The sequence below is a fragment of the Rhinoraja longicauda genome, chromosome 2 (genome assembly GCF_053455715.1).
Source record: "Rhinoraja longicauda isolate Sanriku21f chromosome 2, sRhiLon1.1, whole genome shotgun sequence".
NCBI lineage: Eukaryota > Metazoa > Chordata > Chondrichthyes > Rajiformes > Arhynchobatidae > Rhinoraja > Rhinoraja longicauda.
In genome coordinates, this window is record NC_135954.1 from 22,801,611 (window position 1) to 22,823,769 (window position 22,159).

Consider the following 22,159-nt stretch of genomic DNA (forward strand, 5'->3'; position numbering starts at 1 on the left):
CCTACCCCTTATTCTTAAACTGTGGCCCCTTGTTCTGGACTCCCCCAACATTGGGAACATGTTTCCTGCCTCTAACGTGTCCAACCCCTTAATAATCTTATACGTTTCGATAAGATCTCCTCTCATCCTTCTAAATTCCAGTGTATACAAGCCTAGTCGCTCCAGTCTTTCAACATCTGACAGTCCCGCCATTCCGGGAATTAATCTAGTAAACCTACGCTGTACCCCCTCAATAGCAAGAATATCCTTCCTCAAATTTGGAGACCAAAACTGCACACAGTACTCCAGGTGCGGTCTCACTAGGGCCCTGTACAACTGCAGAAGGACCTCGTTGCTCCTATACTTAACCTATATTAAGAGCAAGAGGATAAGCGGGAAGAAGATAGAACTGCTCAAGGATCGAGGGAATTTATGCTTGAGGTTTGAGGGTACATATGCGAGGTACCAAATGAGCACTTTACATCTGTTTTCACCAAGGAGAAGAATGTGGAGAACAGTGAGATTAGTGTAGAGAATACTAATATGCAAGGGCCATTTGAGATTAAGGAGGAGGTGGTGCTGGAGCTCTTGAAGAGCATTAAAGTGGATAACTCCACTGGACCTGATCCGGTATATCCCAGCTTATTGAGAGAGGCAAGGGAGGAAATTGCGGGATCTTTGACAAAGCCATTGCATCTTCTCTCATAACGCACAAGGTCCCGGCGGACTGGAGAATAGCTAATGTAGTTCCTTTACTTAAGAGAAGTAGAGAGAATCCAGGAATTTATAGGCCGGTGAGCCGGTGAGGGAAATTATTAGAGGTATCTTCAGGATAGGATTATATGATTTTTCCAACCTGGGAAAAGATTCTGATTGTCTACCCTATCGACACCTCTGATGATGTTATATACTTCTATCAAGTCTCTCCGCAACGCCCAGTGCTCTAGAGAAAACAATCCAAGTCTGTCCAAACCTCTCCCTGCAGGTAATACTCCCTAATCCAGGCATCATTCCGGTAAACTTCCTCTGCACCCTTTCCAAAGCTTCACATCCTCCCTGTGTTGGTTTATTTTTAGATGTTTTCATTTATAGTTTTAGAGATACAATGCGGAAACAGGCCCTTTGGCCCACCGAGTCCACACCAACCAGCAATCCCCACATATTGACACTATCCTACACACACTTAGGACAATTTACATTTAAACCAAGCCAATTAACCTACAACCCTATACATCTTTGGAGTGTGGGAGGAAACTGAAGATCGCGGAAAAAAAACCCACACAGGTCACGGGGGAGAATGTACAAACTCCATAAACACTGCATCCATAGTCAGTATCGAACCCGGTATCTGGTGCTGGAAGTGAAGCCATGAACATGTTAAATGTCAGGGCAAGCTTAAGTGGCCTATTTCCTTATGCTTTTAATATAGAACATAGAAATAGAACAGTAAGCACAGGAGTAGGCCCTTGAGCCCACATTGTTTGTGCTGAACATGATGCCAAGACCAACTCATCTGCCCGCACATAATCCATATCCCTCCATTCCCTGCATATCCATGTGCTTATCCAATAGCCTCTTAAATGTCACTATCGTGAATTTTTATTAATTTCCTTTACAACACTGGATAAATCACAGCCATGGTCCAAAAGGTCTCAGAACCAGCAGCCATTTAGCAACGCTCTGCCCCTTCAGTAGTTCAGTTCACAGTAAGAATTGGGGGTCATTTCACAAAATAAAGCTGAGCGACTCCCTCCGCCCTGGATACAGTACAATTCCAGCAACTAGCTGCTCTCTGCTTTCTTCTCCTGATCAATAGTTTCTTTTGTGGGGAGTGTGTTCTTCACTTCTCTGTCCGTTTTCTTCAACTTGCCCTTGTCACAGGAAGCCACCTCCCTGAAGTCTGGTTTGTCTGCCATTTCAGTTCAATCTCTGGCTGCGTCCACCTCCCAGGCACTGCCTTGTCGAACAACCACCAATATCCCTGCACCCCCCCCCCCCCCCCCCCCTTTGTGTATAAAACGTTCCCCACATATCTTCTTTCAACCTTGGCCCTCTCACCTTAAAGGTCTGGAAAAAGATATTTCTATCTTGGCAAGGTTCAAACACTCGGCCCTCTGGACGCCTCTCATAATTTTAAATATTTCTATCATGCCACCCCGAAATCTCCGACATTCCAGAGAAAACAATCCAAGTCTGTCCAACCTCTGCCTATAGTTAATGCCCGCTAATCCAAGTATCCTTTTGGCAAACAGGAATCATTCTGTTTTTTGTGCATATTGAAGTAAATCCCAGACCTACACGCATGTAATGGGACTGAAGTAAGCTCCTCTTCAATTAATTTTATAACTATAGCAGCAATGTTTCATAACATTCTTGAAGAGTTGACTTGAACCTAAGAAAAGCAGTGTCCAGGATATTTCTTGGAGACTTTACGCCACCTGTCAGACTTACGAGCAGTATTAGATAGATTCACTCCCCGGCTAATCGTTCATGTTGCTGGTGCAGTAACCAAATTGTACTCAGACAAAACTGGATTATTGCAGACCATCAAGACTGGTATGTGTCGTTTTGAAACAGGATTATGCACAAAATGGGAAGTGCTCATGTTTCCAAATGACCATGTCAACCAAGCGCAACATGAACCCAATTATGGAATCGTACATACGGTTCACACAGCCAGACGAAAACATTGTAAACATTTCTGGAAAAAAATAACTAAAGACTAATACAAGAGAAAATGAGGCTTTGCATTACAACATCACACCAAAAAGCTCTATTGTATCTGACAAAATAAATAAACTGTTCGTCTACAGTCTTGAAGCCAAACCTTTATTTATATCTAATAAAAACATCCTTCAATTTTCCCTTATTTAAACAAACCAGTTTCATTATGTTAAATGGTAAATAGTGATGAGAAGACTCCTGATTTTGAAACGCATGCCCACTTGTCACAGAAATCACAAGACAATGTTTGGTGCAATACTCAATTTAAGATTTTGACCACATCTTCCCAAGACCAGCATGTGTATGTCCCACTCATACTGTCATGTGGCCAATACTTAAACTTCGTATAGGGAGGAGATTTTATAAAGGTCGTCAGTACCAAGTATGAACACAAGCAATATGCACACTTATATTGAAGCAATGGCCAAGAAAGCATACCAATGCCTCTACTTCCTGAGATGGCTTAGGATGTTTGGCATGTCCCCAACAACTCTCACCAACTTCTGAAGATGCGCAGTGGAAAACATTTTATCGGTGTACATCACAGCATGGTCTGCAAACAGCTCTGTCCAAGACCGCAAAACAAATGACAGATAATTGTGGACACAGCTCAGACCATCACACAAACCAACCTCCCTTCCATTGACTCCATTTACACCTCACGCTGCCTCAGCAAGGCTACCAGCGTAATCAAGGATGAGTCACACCCTAGTCACTCCCTATTCTCCCATCTCCCATTGGGCAAAAGGTATAGAAATGTGAAAGCCCCCACCTCCAGATTCAGGGACAATTTCTTCCCAGCTGTTATCAGGGAACTGGACCATCCTATCGACAACTAGAGAGTAGTCCTGAGCAACTATCTACCTCATTGGAGACTCTCGGACTATCTCTGATCGGACTTTACTGGACTTTATCTTGCGCTAAATGTTAATTATGTTATTCCCTTTGTCATGTATCTACACACTGTGGATGGCTCAATTGTAATCACGTATTATCTTTCCGCTGACTGGTTAGCACACAACAAAAGATTTTCACTGTACCTCACTACACTGCACGCAACAAAAACTCAACTCAACTCAAGGGTTCCCTCCCAATGAACTGACTCCCACGCATTCATTCCTATTTGTTTCTTCCTCAATGACATTGATGGGATTGCTTTCTGTATCCATCCAGTTTTTCAAAGTAACTGTCTAAAAAGTAACACGGGATTACAGTTTCGTACAGAACATGAGGATCCATTTGCGCCACCTTGCCGCCTGCAATTTACAGGCTTTACAATTAATTCCACTTCCCCACAGAGTTACAATTTCCTCCCCACAGCCAAGTATTTATCTACTTCTCTTTTGAACATTGCAATTGAATTTGCTTCCACTATCCTTTCAGACAGTGGCTTCTACATTTACCTTCTATTTATATTCTCTGCTTACTGTTCTGTCGAATGCACAGTTTCCGTCCATTTATTCCATGTAAACCCCATCAGGATTTTGAACCTCTCCAGAAGCACAAAGAAATGGCAGGTTATTCGTGTTTAAAGTAAGAAAAAAAAAATCTGATGAATTTGGATGAGCACCTATGATGAATCGGAATCTCTTGATTTGAGATTGTTGTAATGATTGTAATTCTGCTTATTGCCATTAACTTGTTACTTCATACAGTGTGTGCCTTTTAAACCTCTAGGAAACTCTGTAACGAAACCCACCCATCAAAACATGTAGACGAATAATTCTGAAAGCACAGCACTTCCCACTGAGATTAATAGGAAGTGGAATTGATCCACTTTCAATGTGAGCATAACAATGTTCTCGCTCATAAAAAAAACCACTATGATGTTTCCTGTTTGCCTTTAGTGAGAGTCATTATTGCTTGGGCAAAGGAACTTGTCCTGGTGAGTAATTATCTGAATATGGAATGTGCAGGAACTCATTTAGGACAGTTTATAATGTAATACTTTTAAAATACAAAATAAAGATGTCATTGGTTTTGGCAACATGCCCGGAAATCAAGAAATGTCTCCCTGAAACTCCCTTTTATTCTCTTCAGCTAACTCAATTGCCATTTTTTCATAATACAATACATTCCCATTGTGAATGGTTACAAAAGATCTGCTAGCAACAACATTAAAAACAATGGATGGAGCCTGTATTTATTAATGACAATTCCTAAAAAACTATCTATCACACGTCTTTGTCACGCTTAAATCATTCAATCAAATCTACCCTGTTCTTATGGACATAAGACCATAAGTCATAGGAGCTTTTAGGCCATTTGGCCCGTCGAGTCTACTCCGTCATTCAATCATGGCTTATCTATTTATCCCTCTCAACCTCATTCTCATGCTTTCTCCCCGTAATGTATGATGCCCGTACTAATCAAGAACCTATCAATCTCTACTTTAAAAATAACCAATGCCTTGGCCTCCACAGCAATCGACGGAAATGAATCACACAGATTCACCACCCACTGGCTAAAGAAATTCCTCTTCATCTCCATTCTAAAAGTACGCCCTTTTATTGTGAGGCTGTGCCCTTTGGTCCCACACACCCCCATAACTGTAAATATCCTTTCCATTCTATTTAGGGCTTTCATTATCCAATAAGTTTCAATGAGATTCTCCTTCATTCTTCTAAACTTCCAGAGCTTTCGAACGCTCTTCATATATTAACCCAATCATCACGGGAGCATTCTCGCAAACCTCCTCTTGACCCTCTCCAAACCAACACATCCTTCCTCAGTGTGCCCCAAAATTGCTCACAACATTCCAAATGGTTATGATATTATAAAGCCTTACATGTTACAATATTATAAAGCCTCTGCATTAATCCTTGCTTTTATATTCTAGTCCCCTCAAAATGAATGCTAGCATTGCACTTGCCTTCCTCTTTGCCGACTCAACCTTCTTGCCCTTCTTGCTTAAGTCCATACTCCGCCACCTCCAGTTTAAATTCCATTTGGAATATTTTGGAGGACCAAGAACCAAAAACGAAGAACATGCAAATTAACCTTTTGGGAATCCTGCACCAGCACTGCCAAATCCCTTTGCACTTCCGATTTCTGAATCCTATCCCCATTTAGGAAGTAGTCTATGCATTTATAACATGCAGCTCTTGTCCTACTCTTTGGGAGAGGTCACGGGTTTGGGGGAGGTCACAAGTTTGGTGGGTTGCCAATCGGTAGGCCATTAATCCTACGTGCTGTCTAGAATTGTTGGAGTTGCACCTATCCAGGCCTATCCAGGCCGATGGAAAATGCTCCATCACACACCTGATTTGTGCCTGGACATGTGGAAAGACCTTGGCATGACAGCAGGTAAGTCAATTGCCACAGGTTTCCTAGCCCCTGGTGTGGGGCGGTACAGTCTGCGGTACTGTCTGTGTGGAGTTTGCACATTTTCCCTACGACTGCATGGGTTTCCTTTGGGTGCTCCAGTTTCTTGTCACATCTCAAAGATGTGTCCATTTGAGGTTAATTGGCTCTGTGAAATCTCCCCTAATATACATAGATACATAGACAATAGGTGCAGGAGTAGGCCATTCGGCCCTTCGAGCCAGTATGGCCATTTAATGTGATCGTGGCTGATTATCCCCAATCAGAACCCAGTTCCTGCCTTCTCCCCATATCCCTCAATCCCGCTAGCCTGAAGAGCTCTATCTAACTCTCTTTTGAATGCATCCAGTGAATCGGCCTCCTCTGCCTTCTGAGGCAGAGAATTCCACAAATTCACAAGTCTCTGTGTGAAAAGGTTTTTCCTCATCACAGTTCTAAATAGCCTACCCCTTATTCTTAAACTGCGGCCCTTGGTTCTAGACTCCCACAACATCGGAAACATGTTTCCTGCATCTAGCGTGTCCAATCCCTTAATAATTTTACATGTTTCTATAAGATCCCCTCTCATCCTTCTAAATTCCAGTGAATACAAGCCCAGTCGCTTCATTCTTTCATCATACGACAGTTCCGCCATCCCGGGAATTAACCTTGTGAACCTACGCTGCACTCTCTCAATAGCAAGAATGTCCTTTCTCAGATTAAGAGCCCAAAACTGCACACAATATTCCAGGTGTGGTCTCACCAGGGCCCTGTACAACTGTGGAAGGACCTCTTTGCTCCCATACTCAACGCCTCTCGTTATGAAGGCCAACATGCCATTAGCTTTCTTCACTGCCTGTTGTACCTGTATGCTTACTTTCAGTGACTGATGTACAAGGACACCCAGGTCTCGCTGTACTTCCCCTTATCCTAACCTGACACCGTTCAGATAATAATCTGCCATCCCGTTCTTGCCTCCAAAGTGGATAACCTCACATTTACCCATATTATACTACATCTGCCATGCATCTGCCCACACACCCAACCTGTCCAAAGATTTAAACTTTAAAGTGTGAATAACTTGAAAAATATAACACCGACTTCAATGAAACTTCTTTCATTAGCACCAAAGGGACGACGGTGAGTTATGTGGGCCTAAAATTGTTGTGCTATCGATAGTGTACCATTTTGGCTGTAGTTCAGGAACAAACAAACAAATAAATGAGTTTTAGTATATAGATTTAGACATTATCATGGCCAGTCCACAAGTGTGAATTGGAATAAGAGGTGAAAACATCCTTGCCTTTCACCACCTTGTGTGCCACATTGAATGGAATCATGTTCCACCCCAGTAACTATATTGAAAGCAATTTAATCTACCAGCTAATGGTATGAAATGAAGAAGCTAAATGCTTACTTATTTCCTCATTTTCACATAGTCTGATGATTGTTCAAATAACAAAGGATGGTACATTGAAGGAGAGGGACAGTTATTATAAAGCAGTAAGCGAGAATCAATAAACTGCAGATGCTAGAAATCTGAAACCAAAAGATTATGAAGGTGGATAAATCTCCTGTGCATGATCAGATTTATCAGAGGACACTGTGGGAGGCTAGAGAAGAAATTGCTGACTGCCTGGCTGAGGTATATGAATCATAATTAGGCAAGGGCGAGGTGCCGGAAGACTGGAGAGTGGCTAATATTGTGCCTCTATTTAAGTAGGGCTACAAGAAAAAGTCTGGGAAACTATAGACCAGTGAGTTTAACATCTGTGGTGGACAAGTTACTGGAGAGGATTTTGAAGCTTAGGATACATATGCATTTGGATAGACAGGGGCTGATTAGGGATAGTCAGCATGGTTTGGTACATGCAAGATTGTGTCTTACAAAGAAATGATTCTGCCTGACCTGCCGAATTACTCCAGCAATTTGTGTCTTTTTGTTTATTCCTAATCTTTGTTTTTTGTTTGTTAATTAATCCTCAATCCAGAACAATGTGTCACTAGGATACGCTAGATGCAGGAAACATGTTCCCGATGTTGGGGGAGTCTAGAACCAGGGGCCGTAGTTTAAGAATAAGGGGTAGGCCATTTTAAAACTGAGGTGAGAAAAATCTTTTTCACCCAAAGCGTTGTGAATTTGTGGAATTCTCTGCCTCAGAAGGCAATGGTGGCCGACTAACTGGATGTATTCAAAAGAGAGTTAGATAGACCGCTTCGGGCTAGCGGAATCAAGGGATATGGGGAGAAAGCAGGAACGGGGTACTGATTGTGGTTGATCAACCATGATCACATTGAATGGCAGTGCTGGCTTGAAGGACCAAATGGCCTACTATCATATCATATCATATCATATATATACAGCCGGAAACAGGCCTTTTCGGCCCACCAAGTCCGTGCCGCCCAGCGATCCCCGCACATTAACACTATCCTACACCCACTAGGGACAATTTTTACCTTTACCCAGCCAATTAGCCTACATACCTGTACGTCTTTGGAGTGTGGGAGGAAACCGAAGATCTCGGAGAAAACCCACGCAGGTCACGGGGAGAACGTACAAACTCCTTACAGTGCAGCACCCTCCGGCGCTGCATTCGCTGTAAAGCAGCAACTCTACCGCTGCGCTACCGTGTCCTACATCTATTTTCTATGTATCCCCTGCGTCATTCTCCTTGTAGCATTAACACTGCCTCGTGAATTCTGATACCCCAGTCATCACCAGCAGCAACAATAACATCCTGGCAAAACTATGAACTAGAATCGCTGATGTAATCAATAAGAGGAGCATTTGCAGCGCCTCATATTCCAGAATGGCTGGGTTGGGCTCTCTTTATTGTTGCATGCAGTAACCTTTAGGAAGCATGGCAGAGTACATGCCCAAATAAGCATCAATGGTGCGGAAGTGGAAATGGTTGAGAGCTCAAGTTCCTGGATGTTAATATTGCTAATGATCTGTCTTAGACCAACCACATTGATGCAACAGTCAAGAAAGCACGCAAACGCCTCTACTTTCTGAGGAGACTGGGGAAATTCGGCATGTCTCCAGTGACTCTTACAGATTTCTAACGATGCACCATAGAAAGCATACTGCTGGATTGCATCACAGCTTCATTTGGGAACAGCTCTGCCCAAGACCGCAAGAAATTGCAGAGAGCTGCAGATGCAGCTGAGTGCATCACACGGACCAGACTTCCTACAATTGACTCCATCTACACTTCACGCTACCTTGGAAAAGCAGCCAACATAATCAAAGTGTTGTCACACCCTGATCATTCCTTCATCTCCCTGCTCCTGCAGAAGGTACAGAAGCTTAAAGGCACACACCACTAGATTCAGGAACAGCTTATTCCCCTTTGTTATCATGCTTCTGAACAGTCGTTTCATAAGCTAGGGTGCCGTCCAATTCACCTTTACCCCATTGAGTACATTGCACTTTCTCTATGAAACTGATTTGGTACAATGCTATTACTAGTGCAGCAAGCACACTTAACAGCATAACTGCTGGGAAATGGGAGAAGCTGGCATTGCAGTGCACATTGTCACTGTCAAAATGGCAATGGTGCGGACCACTCAGGAAGCTTGAGACCTACATCCATTCAGGTTCCACCACAGAATAGGTGGAAAGATGAGTTGGATCACATCAACCCACAGAGTGTAATCTAGAACAAAGAACAAACCACTGGAGGAAATCAGCAGATCAGCAGACCTCAGGAAGTGGAGCAGTACACATGCCGCCGAAGCTGTTCAGTCACCTTGCAGTGATGGCGCCGAATTAGAGATGGCAGAAACCTTCATATTCCTAGGAGTAAATATCACCAACAACTTCTCCTGGGCCACCCATGTTGTAGCAGTGGCCAGGAAAGCCCACCAATGCCTCTACTTTCTTAGAGTGCTTAGGACGTTTAGCATTTCCCCAACAACTCCCACCAACTTCCACAGATGCGCCGCAGAAAGCATTTTATTGTGATGCATCACAGCGTGATTTGGGAACAGCTCCATCCAAGACCGCAATAAATTGCAGAGAATTGTCGATGCAGCTCAGACCGTCACACAAACCAACCTCCCTTCTATTGACTCCATTTACACCTCACGCTGTCTCGGCAAGGCCAGCAGCAGAATGAAGGACGAGTCGCACCCCAGCCACTCCCTCTTCTCCAAGGCGTGGATCCCAAATCTATGCAGTTTGTACAAACACAAGGGAAGTGAGGTGCTTTACCTGCTATGAGTTACTGATTTCAATCAGCCCTTTTTATAAGGGTTTCTTGGCACCCAGCCATTTCCTATTGGATGTCCAATTAACTTTAGACTTCCACATATTTTTAGCAAGTATTAGATAGTTCGAAAGCCATCTCCAAATGACTGATTTTATGTCCCACTTTCTGATAAACCTTTGCACAGACTTTCTCTGTAAGATTTAAGCAGAAAAAAAGCTTGCGTTTGAAAGGTCTGTGGCACAATGCGTGAGCACACCAGGGGAAGACAGACCAATGTGGCCTCTACTGCTTGCTACAATGGAATCCAATTATTTTAATTCAAATTCAATCTGTTCAATTTTATCAATATAGCACCGATCCATTTGTATCAGAAGTTCTTCAGCAAAATTATCATGAGAAGCTACCAAAGAAATATCTTAATGTAGGATTTATTTTATTATTTCAGCTGGGCATTGTGATCGCTTGATGTTTATGAAAAGCCTGAATATTTTGTTTGATATTACTTCTAATATTTTAATAGATATTGGTTGCAATGATAAAAATGAAGAGAATGTAATTTTTTTAAATTATGACTCAAGGACAAATGCACTTCTCTTTTCATGGTGAGTGCTTGGAAATGATTCATTGCTAATCACTACTTTATGCAACATTCAGATCACTTCTCTATTCTTTAAACAAGTTACACCGTGACATTTAGGAGAGTTAAAGCACAGTTCTGAAATGTTCAGAAGAAAGTATTCATTGAAAGTCAATTCTCTGGCCAGGCTCGGCCGGCGCGACCTGAAATAGGCCGCGGGATTTTCGCTGCCCGGCGGGGGCTTCAATGTTGGGAGCCCCGACCGCCCCGACGGGCCCGACATGCAGCGGCAGCGGCAGCGGCAGCGGCAGCGGCGGCGTCTTTGCCTACCCAGGATCGCGGGGCTTGGGTCGGCCCACAACACACACCAGCCTGACCGCGGGAGAAGACGGCAGGGGAAGAGAAAAAACATTCTGGCCTTCCATCACAGTGAAGAGGTGACTGGAGGAGACTCACTGTGATGGATGTTTCTTTTTGTTTGATTGTGTGTGTTATTGCTTATTTTTATTGCTCTTGTTGTTGGACTGTGGGTAATCTTTCATTTCACTGCACATTTATGTGTATGTGACAAATAAACTTGACTTGACTTGACTTGGCTGCTAAAAATGTTCTCAATGTTCACAGGTGATGGAGGGGCGAAGAAAAATTGCCATGACATTTTTTTTTCATCATAATTCAGTGACTCTTGATAGAAAGTGCAAATCACACATGAGTTGTTTAGTTTAGTTTAGAGATTCGTCACGGAAACAGGCCCTTCGGCCCACACCGACCAGCGATCCTCATGCACTAGCACTATCCTACACACTAGGGACAATTTACAATTTTTACCTCAGCCAATTAACCTACATACCTGTATGTCTTTGGAATATGAGAGGAAACTGGAGCACTCGTGGAAAACTGGAGCACTCGGTCACGGAGAGAACGTACAAACTCTATACCCGTAATCAGGATCAAACCCGAGTCTCTGGTACTGTAAGGCCGCAACTCCACCGCTGCACCACCATGTCACCCTGTGATCCCTGATGCATATCCTCACTGGGTAGGTCCGTATATGGAGGATGGCCATGCATATCTTTACATTTATTTAGGGGTTGTGAATCCTACTGGCAATTGATTGTCTCCAAAATGCATTGTCTGCTGTGTTTTTCAGAGAGTCGACCACATTGCTGGGTGCATGGACTCATATGTAGGAAAGAGTGAGTGACAATGTAGAACCTAGAACTATAAAGCACAGATTCAGACCCGACGGCCCACAATGTCCATGCCATAAAAAAGACAAATTAAACGAATGTCCTCTGCTGCACATGATTCATATCCATCCATTCCCTGCATACCCATCTGCTTATCTGAAGGCCTCTTAAATGCTACTATTCTATTTGCTTCTTTCACAAACTCTGGTAATGATGTTAAAATGTATACATTAACCATCCAGGGTCATAATGTGAATGGTTACTTGCTTGAACTACTCTGCCATAAATGACAATTAATGTATTCATATGTGCATACGTACAATTGTTTAACACACTCCAAAACTGAGAAATGCCCTCTGCAAACAATGCTTAATACAGAAAACTTCAGTACATTGAAAATAGAATACATTACAGCAACAGGCCTTAGGCCCACAATGCCCCTGATACATGATGCCCAGGTTAAACTATCTCCTTTGCCTGCACGTGATTAATTCTTGCTATTGAGGGCGTGCAGCGTAGGTTTACTAGGTTAATTCCCGGAATGGCGGGACTGTCATATGTTGAAAGACTGGAGCGACTAGGCGCTTAGAGGCAGGAAACTGGAATTTAGAAGTATGAGAGGAGATCTTATCGAAACGTATAAGATTATTAAGGGGTTGGACACGTTAGAGGCAGGAAACATGCTCCCAATGTTGGGGGAGTCCAGAACAAGGGGCCACAGTTTAAGAATAAGGGGTAGGCCATTTAGATACTTTTTCAGTCAGAGAGTTGTGAATCTGTGGAATTCTCTGCCTCAGAAGGCAGTGGAGGCCAATTCTCTGAATGCATTCAAGAGAGAGCTAGATAGAGCTCTTAAGGATAGCGGAGTCAGGGGGTATGGGGAGAAGGCAGGAACGGGGTACTAATTGTGAATGGCTCGAAGGGCCGAATGGCCTCCTCCTGCACCTATTGTCTATTGTTTTTAAGTCTATTCCATTTCCTGCATATCCATGTGCCTATCCAAAAACCTCTTAAATGCCACTATCATATCTGCCTCCACCACCACTCCTGGCAGCACTTTCCAGGCCACCACTACTCTCTGTGTAAAAAAACGTTCCCCGCACATCTCATTTAAACATTGCACTCCCACCTTAAAGCTATGCCCTCTAGTCCTTGACATTTCCACTCTGGGAAATAGGTTTTTACTATGTATCCGATCTATGCTTCTCATATTTTTTACGTACTTCCACCAGGTCTCCCCTCAACCTCCGACGTTCCAGAGATGAAGGTGATGCTGCATAAGGACTTGCTGTTACCTGTTGAACATACTGTAGACTAAATGCAAGTTAGAGTCATCATGTGATATGGATGAAGGACAGGCCAAATGAAAAATTCCACACGCACTGACATTTCACACCAATTCATGGCAGTTCATTGCAAAAGCTCACGAATTCCACCTGCAAATCATGACCAAATAAAAGAGAATTATTATTCAATCAATCAAGGTGGAACCTTATCCCACATGCCCTGGTTGAAATTACCTGGGGAGTTATTTGCAGGTGTTTAAGGTGGGTTATTTTAAGGATAAATTTTAAAACATTTAATTTGTTAAGAAACTAGTATACATCAATGAAATTAGTAAGTGGCTTTATTTAGCTCCTTTTGGAATCATTTTTGGTTACTTGAAGAAAATCTTATTTTAGGTGATAAAGTTATGTTCAGTTTACAAATATCCCTCGGACTATTGCTCTTAAATTTATAAATGTAAACTTTCTGACAGAAGGGCAGTACAGTACAGTGGTGCAAGAGCTGCTGCTTCACAGCGCCAGAGATCTGGGTTCAATCCCGACCTCGGGTGCTGTCTGTGTGGAGTTTGCATTTTCTCGCTGTGCCTGTGTGTGTTTCCTCCGGGTGCTCCGGTTTCCTCCTGCATCCCAAAGGCATGTGGGTTTGTAGGTTAATAGGCCTCTGTAAATTGCACCTAGTGTGTAGGGAGTAGATGCAAAAGTGAGATAACGCAGAATTAGTATGAGCGGTAGACCAATGGTCGGCATGAACTCTATGGACTGAAAAGCCCTGTTTCACTGTGGTACATTTCAATTCAAATCAATTTCAAACCATTCCTCAGTTGTGCATACTCACATGCAGTCTTACATCAAAGGTATTTCACAAAATGCTGGAGTAACTCAGCAGGTCAGGCAGCATCTCTGGAGAGAAGGAATGGGTGACGTTTCGGGTCGAGACCCTTCTTCAGACTGATGCCAGTGACGTTTCGGGTCGAGAACCTTCTTTGAAGAAGGGTCTCGACCTGAAACGTCACCCATTCTTTCTCTCCAGAGATGCTGCCTGACCTGCTGAGTTACTCCAGCATTTTGTGAAATACCTTCGATTTGTACCAGCATCTGCAGTTATTTTCCTGCAGTCTTACGTCTGTGATTGTCAAGCTGAGTTTGAGCACTAAGATAGATGGAATTCACAATGCTGCACTTTACTGCAAAATGATTTGTTAATGGTAATGCTGGTGTAAAAAACTTGAGGAAGTTCTGTACTTTTGGAGCTTTAGAATAATTGAATTATTCCCACCCCTCCTTGGAATATTAAAATGAACATAATAAGATTGAAAAAATCCCAATGTAGTGCTATTATTACACAATCAGGAAATGACAGTAATTTATCTTTCTTAAAATAGCAGTCGTTGATAATCTCCCCCTTATTTTTGAGGCAATGTTTTCCTTTTTACATTGTTATTTATTTTCTGACATATTTTAAACGACCTCAAAACAAAAATTCCCTTGATGAACACGTAATAAAACACAACAAGATCAAAGCAATGAAGATAGGAAATCAGTCTTGTTGACAGCATGCTGGGGGAATGGAAAATTTGCAACTTCTTATTCTTAGAAGCAAAGTACTGAAAACTACAATGCATTGAAGGGCTAATTTAAATACCAATTTGCTTTTATTTTAATTTTGACTATTTTTATAATTAATGTAAAACATGAATAAAATCCATTGCTAAGTTATACAAAGAGAGTCGTTTACAGCTTAAGTGTTTTAATTTAAATAAGAGAAACTGCAAAAGAAAATACACATAAAAATACAAAAGGAAGAGTAAAACTCATACAACTTCACATAAATCACAAAACATCACCTACGTTGGTTTAACTGAAAGAGTCCTCACTGCTAAATTAAGATTGGATTCACTATCAAGACTAAACATGCTGAATATGGTAAATATTCACGATAACGTCTTGCTGAAGACTAATGCTCTGGAATCAGCTACAGTGTTAACAAAGTAAAATAAAATCAAACTTTTGGAGGAACCCAGGCAGCATCTGTGAGAGAAATGGACAAATGACAATGCGGGTTGGGACCCTTCTTTAGATCGAAATGTTGTCTGTCAATTTCCCTCACACTTGGTGCCTGATGTATTGAGTTCTTCCAGCAGTTTTTTTTAATTACTCATCAGTCCAGCATCTGCAGTCTACAATGTTATTGCGCTGTTCCAACACAATTACAACATTGATACTTTCTTAGTTTAGTTTAGTTTAGAGATACAATGCGGAAACAGACACTTCCCTACACACACCAGGGACAATTTTACATCTGCACTATTATACCAAGCCAATTAGCCTACAAACCTGTACGTCTTTGGAGTGTGGAAGGAAACCGAAGATCTGAGAGAAAACCCACGCAGGTCACAATAGACAATAGACAATAGGTGCAGGAGGAGGCCATTCGGCCCTTTGAGCCAGCACCGCCATTCAATGTGATCATGGCTGATCATTCACAATCAGTACCCCGTTCCTGCCTTCTCCCCATACCACCTGACTCCGCTATCTTTGAGCTCTATCTAGCTCGCTCTTGAAAGCATCCATGTCTCCAATAATCTGACTCTTGGAACTACCCACTGAGCACAGCTGACACAAAAGACCGATTTGTCTTTCAAAAGACGGGTGGCACGGTGGCACGGTGGCACGGTGGCGCGGTGGCGCGGTGCAACGGTGGCACGGTGGCACGGTGGCACGGTGGCACGGTGGCACGGTGGCACGGTGGCACGGTGGCACGGTGGCGCGGTGGCACGGTGGCACGGTGGCGCGGTGGCACGGTGGCACGGTGGCACGGTGGCATGGTGGCGCGGTTGCGCGGTGGCACGGTGGCACGGTGGCACGGTGGCACGGTGGCACGGTGGCACGGTGGCACGGTGGCACGGTGGTACGGTGGCACGGTGGCACGGTGGCACGGTGGCGCGGTGGCACGGTGGCACGGTGGCACGGTGGCACGGTGGCACGGTGGCGCGGTGGCACGGTGGCACAGCGGTAGAATTGCTGACTTACCGCACCAGGGACCTAGGTCGAACCTGACTACAGGTGCTTGTCTGTATGGAGTTTGTACGTTCTCCCCGTGACCTGCGTGGGTTTTCTCCGAAATCTTCTGTTTCCTCCCACACTCCAGTGTTAATTGGCTCGGTATAATATAAAATTGTCCCCAGTGTGTGTAGGATGGTGTAAGTGTGCAGGGATGGCTGGTTGGTGCAGAATCGGTGGTGCCGAAGAGCCTGTTTGCGCAAAGTATTTTTAAAAGGGTGGCACGATGGCGCAGCGGTGGAAGATCATCGGTGGGACAGGCAGCATCTCTGGAGAGAAGGAATGGGTGACGTTTCAGGTCGAGACCCTTCTTCAGGCTGATGGAAGAAGGGTCTTGACCCAAAACCACCCATTCCCTCTCTCCAGAGATGCTGCCTGTCCTGCTGAGTTATTCCAGCATTTTGTGTCTACCTGCAGAATTTCACGTTACAGCTACTGAGAAAGTGAAGATAAAAAAAAGTGCAAGGGCCGCAACGAGATACACTGGAAGATTGGGAATATATCAATAGACAATAGACAATAGACAATAGGTGCAGGAGTAGGCCATTCGGCCATTCGAGCCAGCACCGCCATTCAATGTGATCATGGCTGATCATTCTCAATCAGTACCCCGTTCCTGCATTCTCCCCTGACTCCGCTATCCTTAAGAGCTCTATCTAGCTCTCTTGAAAGCATTCAGAGAACTGGCCTCCACTGCCTTCTGAGGCAGAAAATTCCACAGATTTACAACTCTCTGACTGAAAAAGTTTTTCCTCATCTCTGTCCTAAATGGCCTACCCCTTATTCTTAAACTGTTGCCCCTGGTTCTGAACTCCCCCAACATTGGGAACATGTTTCCTGCCTCTAATGTGTCCAACCCCTTAATAATCTTAATGTTTCAAAAAGATCCCCTCTCATCCTTCTAAATTCCAGTGCATACAAGCCTAGTTGCTCCAGTCTTTCAACATACGACAGTCCCACCATTCCGGGAACTAACCTAGTAAACCTACGCTGCACGCCTTCAATAGCAAGAATATCCTTCCTCAAATTTGGAGACCAAAACTGCACACAGTACTCCAGGTGCGGTCTCACTAGGGCCCTGTACAACTGTAGAAGGACCTCTTTGCTGCTATACTCAACTCCTCTTGTTATGAAGGCCAACATTCCATTGGCTTTCTTCACTGCCTGTTGTACCTGCATGCTTCCTTTCAGTGACTGATGCACTAGGACACCCAGATCTCGTTGTACGTCCCCTTTTCCTAACTTGACACCATTCAGATAATAATCTGCCTTCCTATTCTTACCACCAAAGTGGATAACCTCACACTTATCCACATTAAACTGCATCTGCCATGCATCCGCCCACTCACACAGCTTGTCCAAGTCACCCTGCAACCTCATAGCATCTTCCTCACATTTCACACTGCCCCCCAGCTTCGTGTCATCTGCAAATTTGCTAATGTTACTTTTAATCCCTTCATCCAAGTCATTAATGTATATTGTAAATAGCTGTGGTCCCAGCACCGAGCCTTGCAGTACCCCACTAGTCACTGCCTGCCATTCTGAAAGGGACCACTCTTTGCTTTCTGTCTGCCAACCAATTTTCTATCCATGTCAGTATCCTACCCCCAATACCATGTGCTCTAATTTTGCACACTAATCTCCTATGTGGGACCTTGTCGAAGGCTTTCTGAAAGTCAAGGTACACTAGATCCACCGGCTCTCCCCTGTCTATTTTCCTAGTTACATCCTCAAAAAATTCCAGAAGATTAGTCAAGCATGATTTCCCCTTCGTAAATCCATGCTGACTTGGAACGATCCTGTTACTGCGATCCAAATACTCCGCAATTTCGTCTTTTATAATTGACTCCAGCATCTTCCCCACCACTGATGTCAGACTAACTGGTCTATAATTTCCTGTTTTCTCTCTCCCTCCTTTCTTAAAAAGTGGGATAACATTAGCTACCCTCCAATCCACAGGAACTGATCCTGAATCTACAGAACATTGGAAAATGATCACCAATGCGTCTATGATTTCTAGAGCCACCTCCTTAAGTACCCTGGGATGGAGACTGGGGGAGAGCGTACAAATTTTGTACAGACAGCACCCGTAGTCAGGATCGAACCTGGGTCTCTGGCGCTGTAATGCAGTAGCTCTACCGCTGCGCCACCGTAACGCCCCTTCCGAAAAAGCGAAGAAATTCCCAGGAATATTTTGCACAAAAAGAAAGGACAATCAGCCGATATTCAACGATGGAAGATGTTGTTGACACCGATATCAAGTAGCACTTACCACTTCTCTGAGGCAGCCCCTTGGGATCAAGGATGACCATTGCTCGGTTTTGTGGATTTTGAGGTTGCTGGTGAGGCCAATGTTTGAAGTGCAGATTCTTCCACATATGGGCAGGAAGTGCCTGATGGGGCAGGCAGTTTGTGAATCAGTGCACTTGTTCCAATGTATATGCGGAGTATTGGCTTTGCTTTACTATTGTCACATGTGCCGAGACACAGCAAAAATCTTTGTTCATATGCTATCCAGTCAAATCATGCCACATTTGAGTACAACCACGCCATACCAAACAGGTAGTGCAAAGAGAAAAAATGCCAGAGTGCAGAATATCGTGTTACAGCAACAGAGAAAAAGTGCAAGGCCCGCAATGAGGTAGGTTGGAAGATTGAGAACTACACCCTAGCATATGGGAGCACTATTCACTAGTCTGATAACAGCAGGGAAGAAGTTTTTGTTGAATCTAATTCAAGCTTTTGTATTTTCTGCTCAATGGGAGAGGGGAGAAGAGGGAACGACCATAATGAAAAAGATCCTTGATTATGTTGGCTGCTTTCCCGAGGTAAAGTGACATGTAGATGGAGTCGATGATGGGAAAGCTAGTCTGGGCCATGGACTGGGCTACATCTACAATGCTCTGCAATTTATTGTGGTCTTGGGCAGAGTTGTTCCCAAACCAAACTGTGATGCATCGCAGAAGGATGCTTTCCAAAGGTCCATCTTCAGAATTTGGTATGAAACATTGGAAACATGTTGAACTTCCTGGGTCTTGTGTGGAAATGTTGGTGCACTTACTTGGCTGCAGTTTCAATGTGCTTAGACCAGGACAAAATGTTGGTGATATTTACGGCTGGAAGCTTAAAGCTCTCGATCATCTCCACTTTGGCACCATTGATGCTAATTGTCCATGCTGAACATGATGCCAGGTTAAATTAATCTTTCTGCCTACATGGAATCCATATTCCTTCTTTCCCTGCATATTGATGCACCTATCCACAAGCCTCTATCAATAATACAAATTGATGTTAACAGATAACTATTAAACGTCACATTCTGTATTTTCCCCAGTATGTTTTTAAGAACTCGCTGTTTTGGCTTTCTAAATGTGAATAGAGATTATCCAAAGATTGTAAATGGCTTTCTCATGATGAGTGATGCAAAAACATTATTTTCTCGTTATTTTATCTTAAAAAATAGTAAAGATGAAAATCAAGAGTGTTAAATATTTATACGTCTGGAGAAGATAAAGCCCTTGAACACAGGAACTGCAGGTGCTGGCTCACAAAAAAAGGACACAAAGTGCTGGAGTAACTCTGCGGGTCAGACAGCATCTCCGGAGAACACGAATGGGTGACATTTCGCATCAGAAGCCTTCCTCAGACTGAATTACTGAGTCAGTCCAGCACATTGAGTCTCATTTTTAAAGCCGTGAAAGTCAGAGTGAGCAACAATCTGCTGAAATTGGAATACAGATTGATCCATTCGATAAAAAGAGCAGTTTTGACGAATATGGTAGAAAAAATGTTTAGTGGCAGTATATTAGAAATATTGACAGATTCAGGATTAAAATGAAAATGAACAACATTAAGAAACAGTAGTATGTTATGTGTTCATATTAGTCCACCATTTGTTTATTGTTCAAACACAAAGTGCATGGGTAACAGCGACTCAGGCAACATCTCTGGAGGACGTGGAGAGATGATGTTTTGGGTTGTTTTTAAGCTTACATTTTAGTCATGCCATTTCCTTTCAAAATTACAATCTCTGAAATATTTTTTCAACTGATAATGGGACACTGTTGGCAGTTTTCTCCAAGTCTTGCTTGATGTAGTGTATCAAAATGGATATTTAAAGGCAAACATCATAGACCAAGTGGTTAGTCAATCTAACTCATTTTATGCATTATATTGTTAAACGTTTTCTTCTCTAATTTCAACTTCTGAATTAAGGTATAACTACACAATAGACCAGTTTATTTGAGGTAGACACAAAATGCTAGAGTATCTCAACGGGCCAGGCAACATCTCTGGAGAGAAGGAATGGGTGACATTTCGGGTCGAGACCCTTCTTCAGTTTATTTGAGGTAATAGATCAATGCTTTCATCTCGAAATCTTAATTTTTTTAAGCTTTAAGGTGAGGGGCAAAAGTCAAAAGAGATGTGCAGGGCACGTTTTTTTTTAACAGAGAGAGAAACATAGAAACATGGAAAATAGGTGCAGGAGTTGGCCATTCAGCCCTTCGAGCCAGCACCGCCATTCAATATGATCATGACTGATCATCCAATATCAGTACCTCGTTCCTGCTTTTTCCCCATATCCCTTGATTCTGTTTGCCTTAAGAGCTAAATCTAACTCTCTCCTGAAAACACCCAGTGAATTGGCCTCCACTGCCTTCTGTGGAAGATAATTCCACAGATTCACAACTCCCTGGGTGAAAAGGTTTTTCCTCATCTCAGTCCTAAAGGGCCTACTGATTATTCTTAAACAGTGAACCCTGGTTCTGGACTCCCCCAACATTGGGAACATTTTTCCTGCATCTAGCCTGCATCTAGCATTGAGTATCTGGAACAAGCTGCCAGTGGTGGTGGTGGAGGCCAATATGATAGTGGCATTTAAGAGGCTTTAAATGGGCACATGGATATGCAGGGAATGGAGGGAAATGAGTCACATGCAAGCATAGAAGATTTGTTTAAGATGGTATCATGTTCAGCACAGACATTGTGAACTGAATGGCCAGTTCCCATGCTGTACTAAACCATGTTCTATCTCATTGCAATGATCAATGAGTCAAAGAATAAAATGTTAAAGCATGACTGATCGTAAACTTCAAAGTAACCACAATCATACCAATTGAAAGAAATATAATATTTTCCAAATAAACACAAGTGTTGGAGGTGCTATGGGAAGAAAAACAGTGTCAAGTCAATTAGTTTTCTTAACATTTGCTTTTATTTTCAATAACTGAGCAAGTATTTCCTTTGAAATAGGAAAGAAAACTGCAGATGCTGGTTTAAATCGAAGGTAGACACAAGATGTTGGTGTAACTCAGCGGGACAGGCAGCATCTCTGGAGAGAAGGAATGGGTGACGTTTTGGGTCGAGAACCTTCTTCAGACTGATGTCAGGGGATGGAGCGGGACAAAGATAAGATGTAGTCGGAGACGGGAAGGCTGGTGGGAGAACTGGGAAGGGGGAGGGGATAGACAGGGAAAGCAGGGACCATCTGAAGTTAGAGAAGTCAATGTTGATACCGCTGGGGTGTAAACTACCCAAGCGAAATAAGAGGTGCTGTTCCTCCTTCACTTTGGCAATGGAGGAGGCCCAGGACAGAAAGGTCAGATTGGGAATGGGAGGGGGAATTGAAGTGCTGAGCCACCGGGAAATCAGGTTGGTTAAGATGGACTGAGAGGAGGTGTTCAGTGATACAATCGCCACCCCTGCGCTTGGTCTCGCCGATGTAGAGTAGTTGACGCCTGGAACAGTGTATACAGTAGATGAGGTTGGAGAAGGTGCAGGTGAACCTCTGCCTCACCTAGAAAGACTGTTTGGGTCCTTGGATGG

General features: G+C 43.3%; 1 pseudogene; it reads right to left on the reverse strand.

Moving 5' to 3' along the window:
• Positions 1-1,725: 1,725 nt before the first annotated feature.
• LOC144609052 (thymosin beta-10 pseudogene) lies at positions 1,726-1,921 on the reverse strand (annotated as a pseudogene).
• Positions 1,922-22,159: the final 20,238 nt, after the last annotated feature.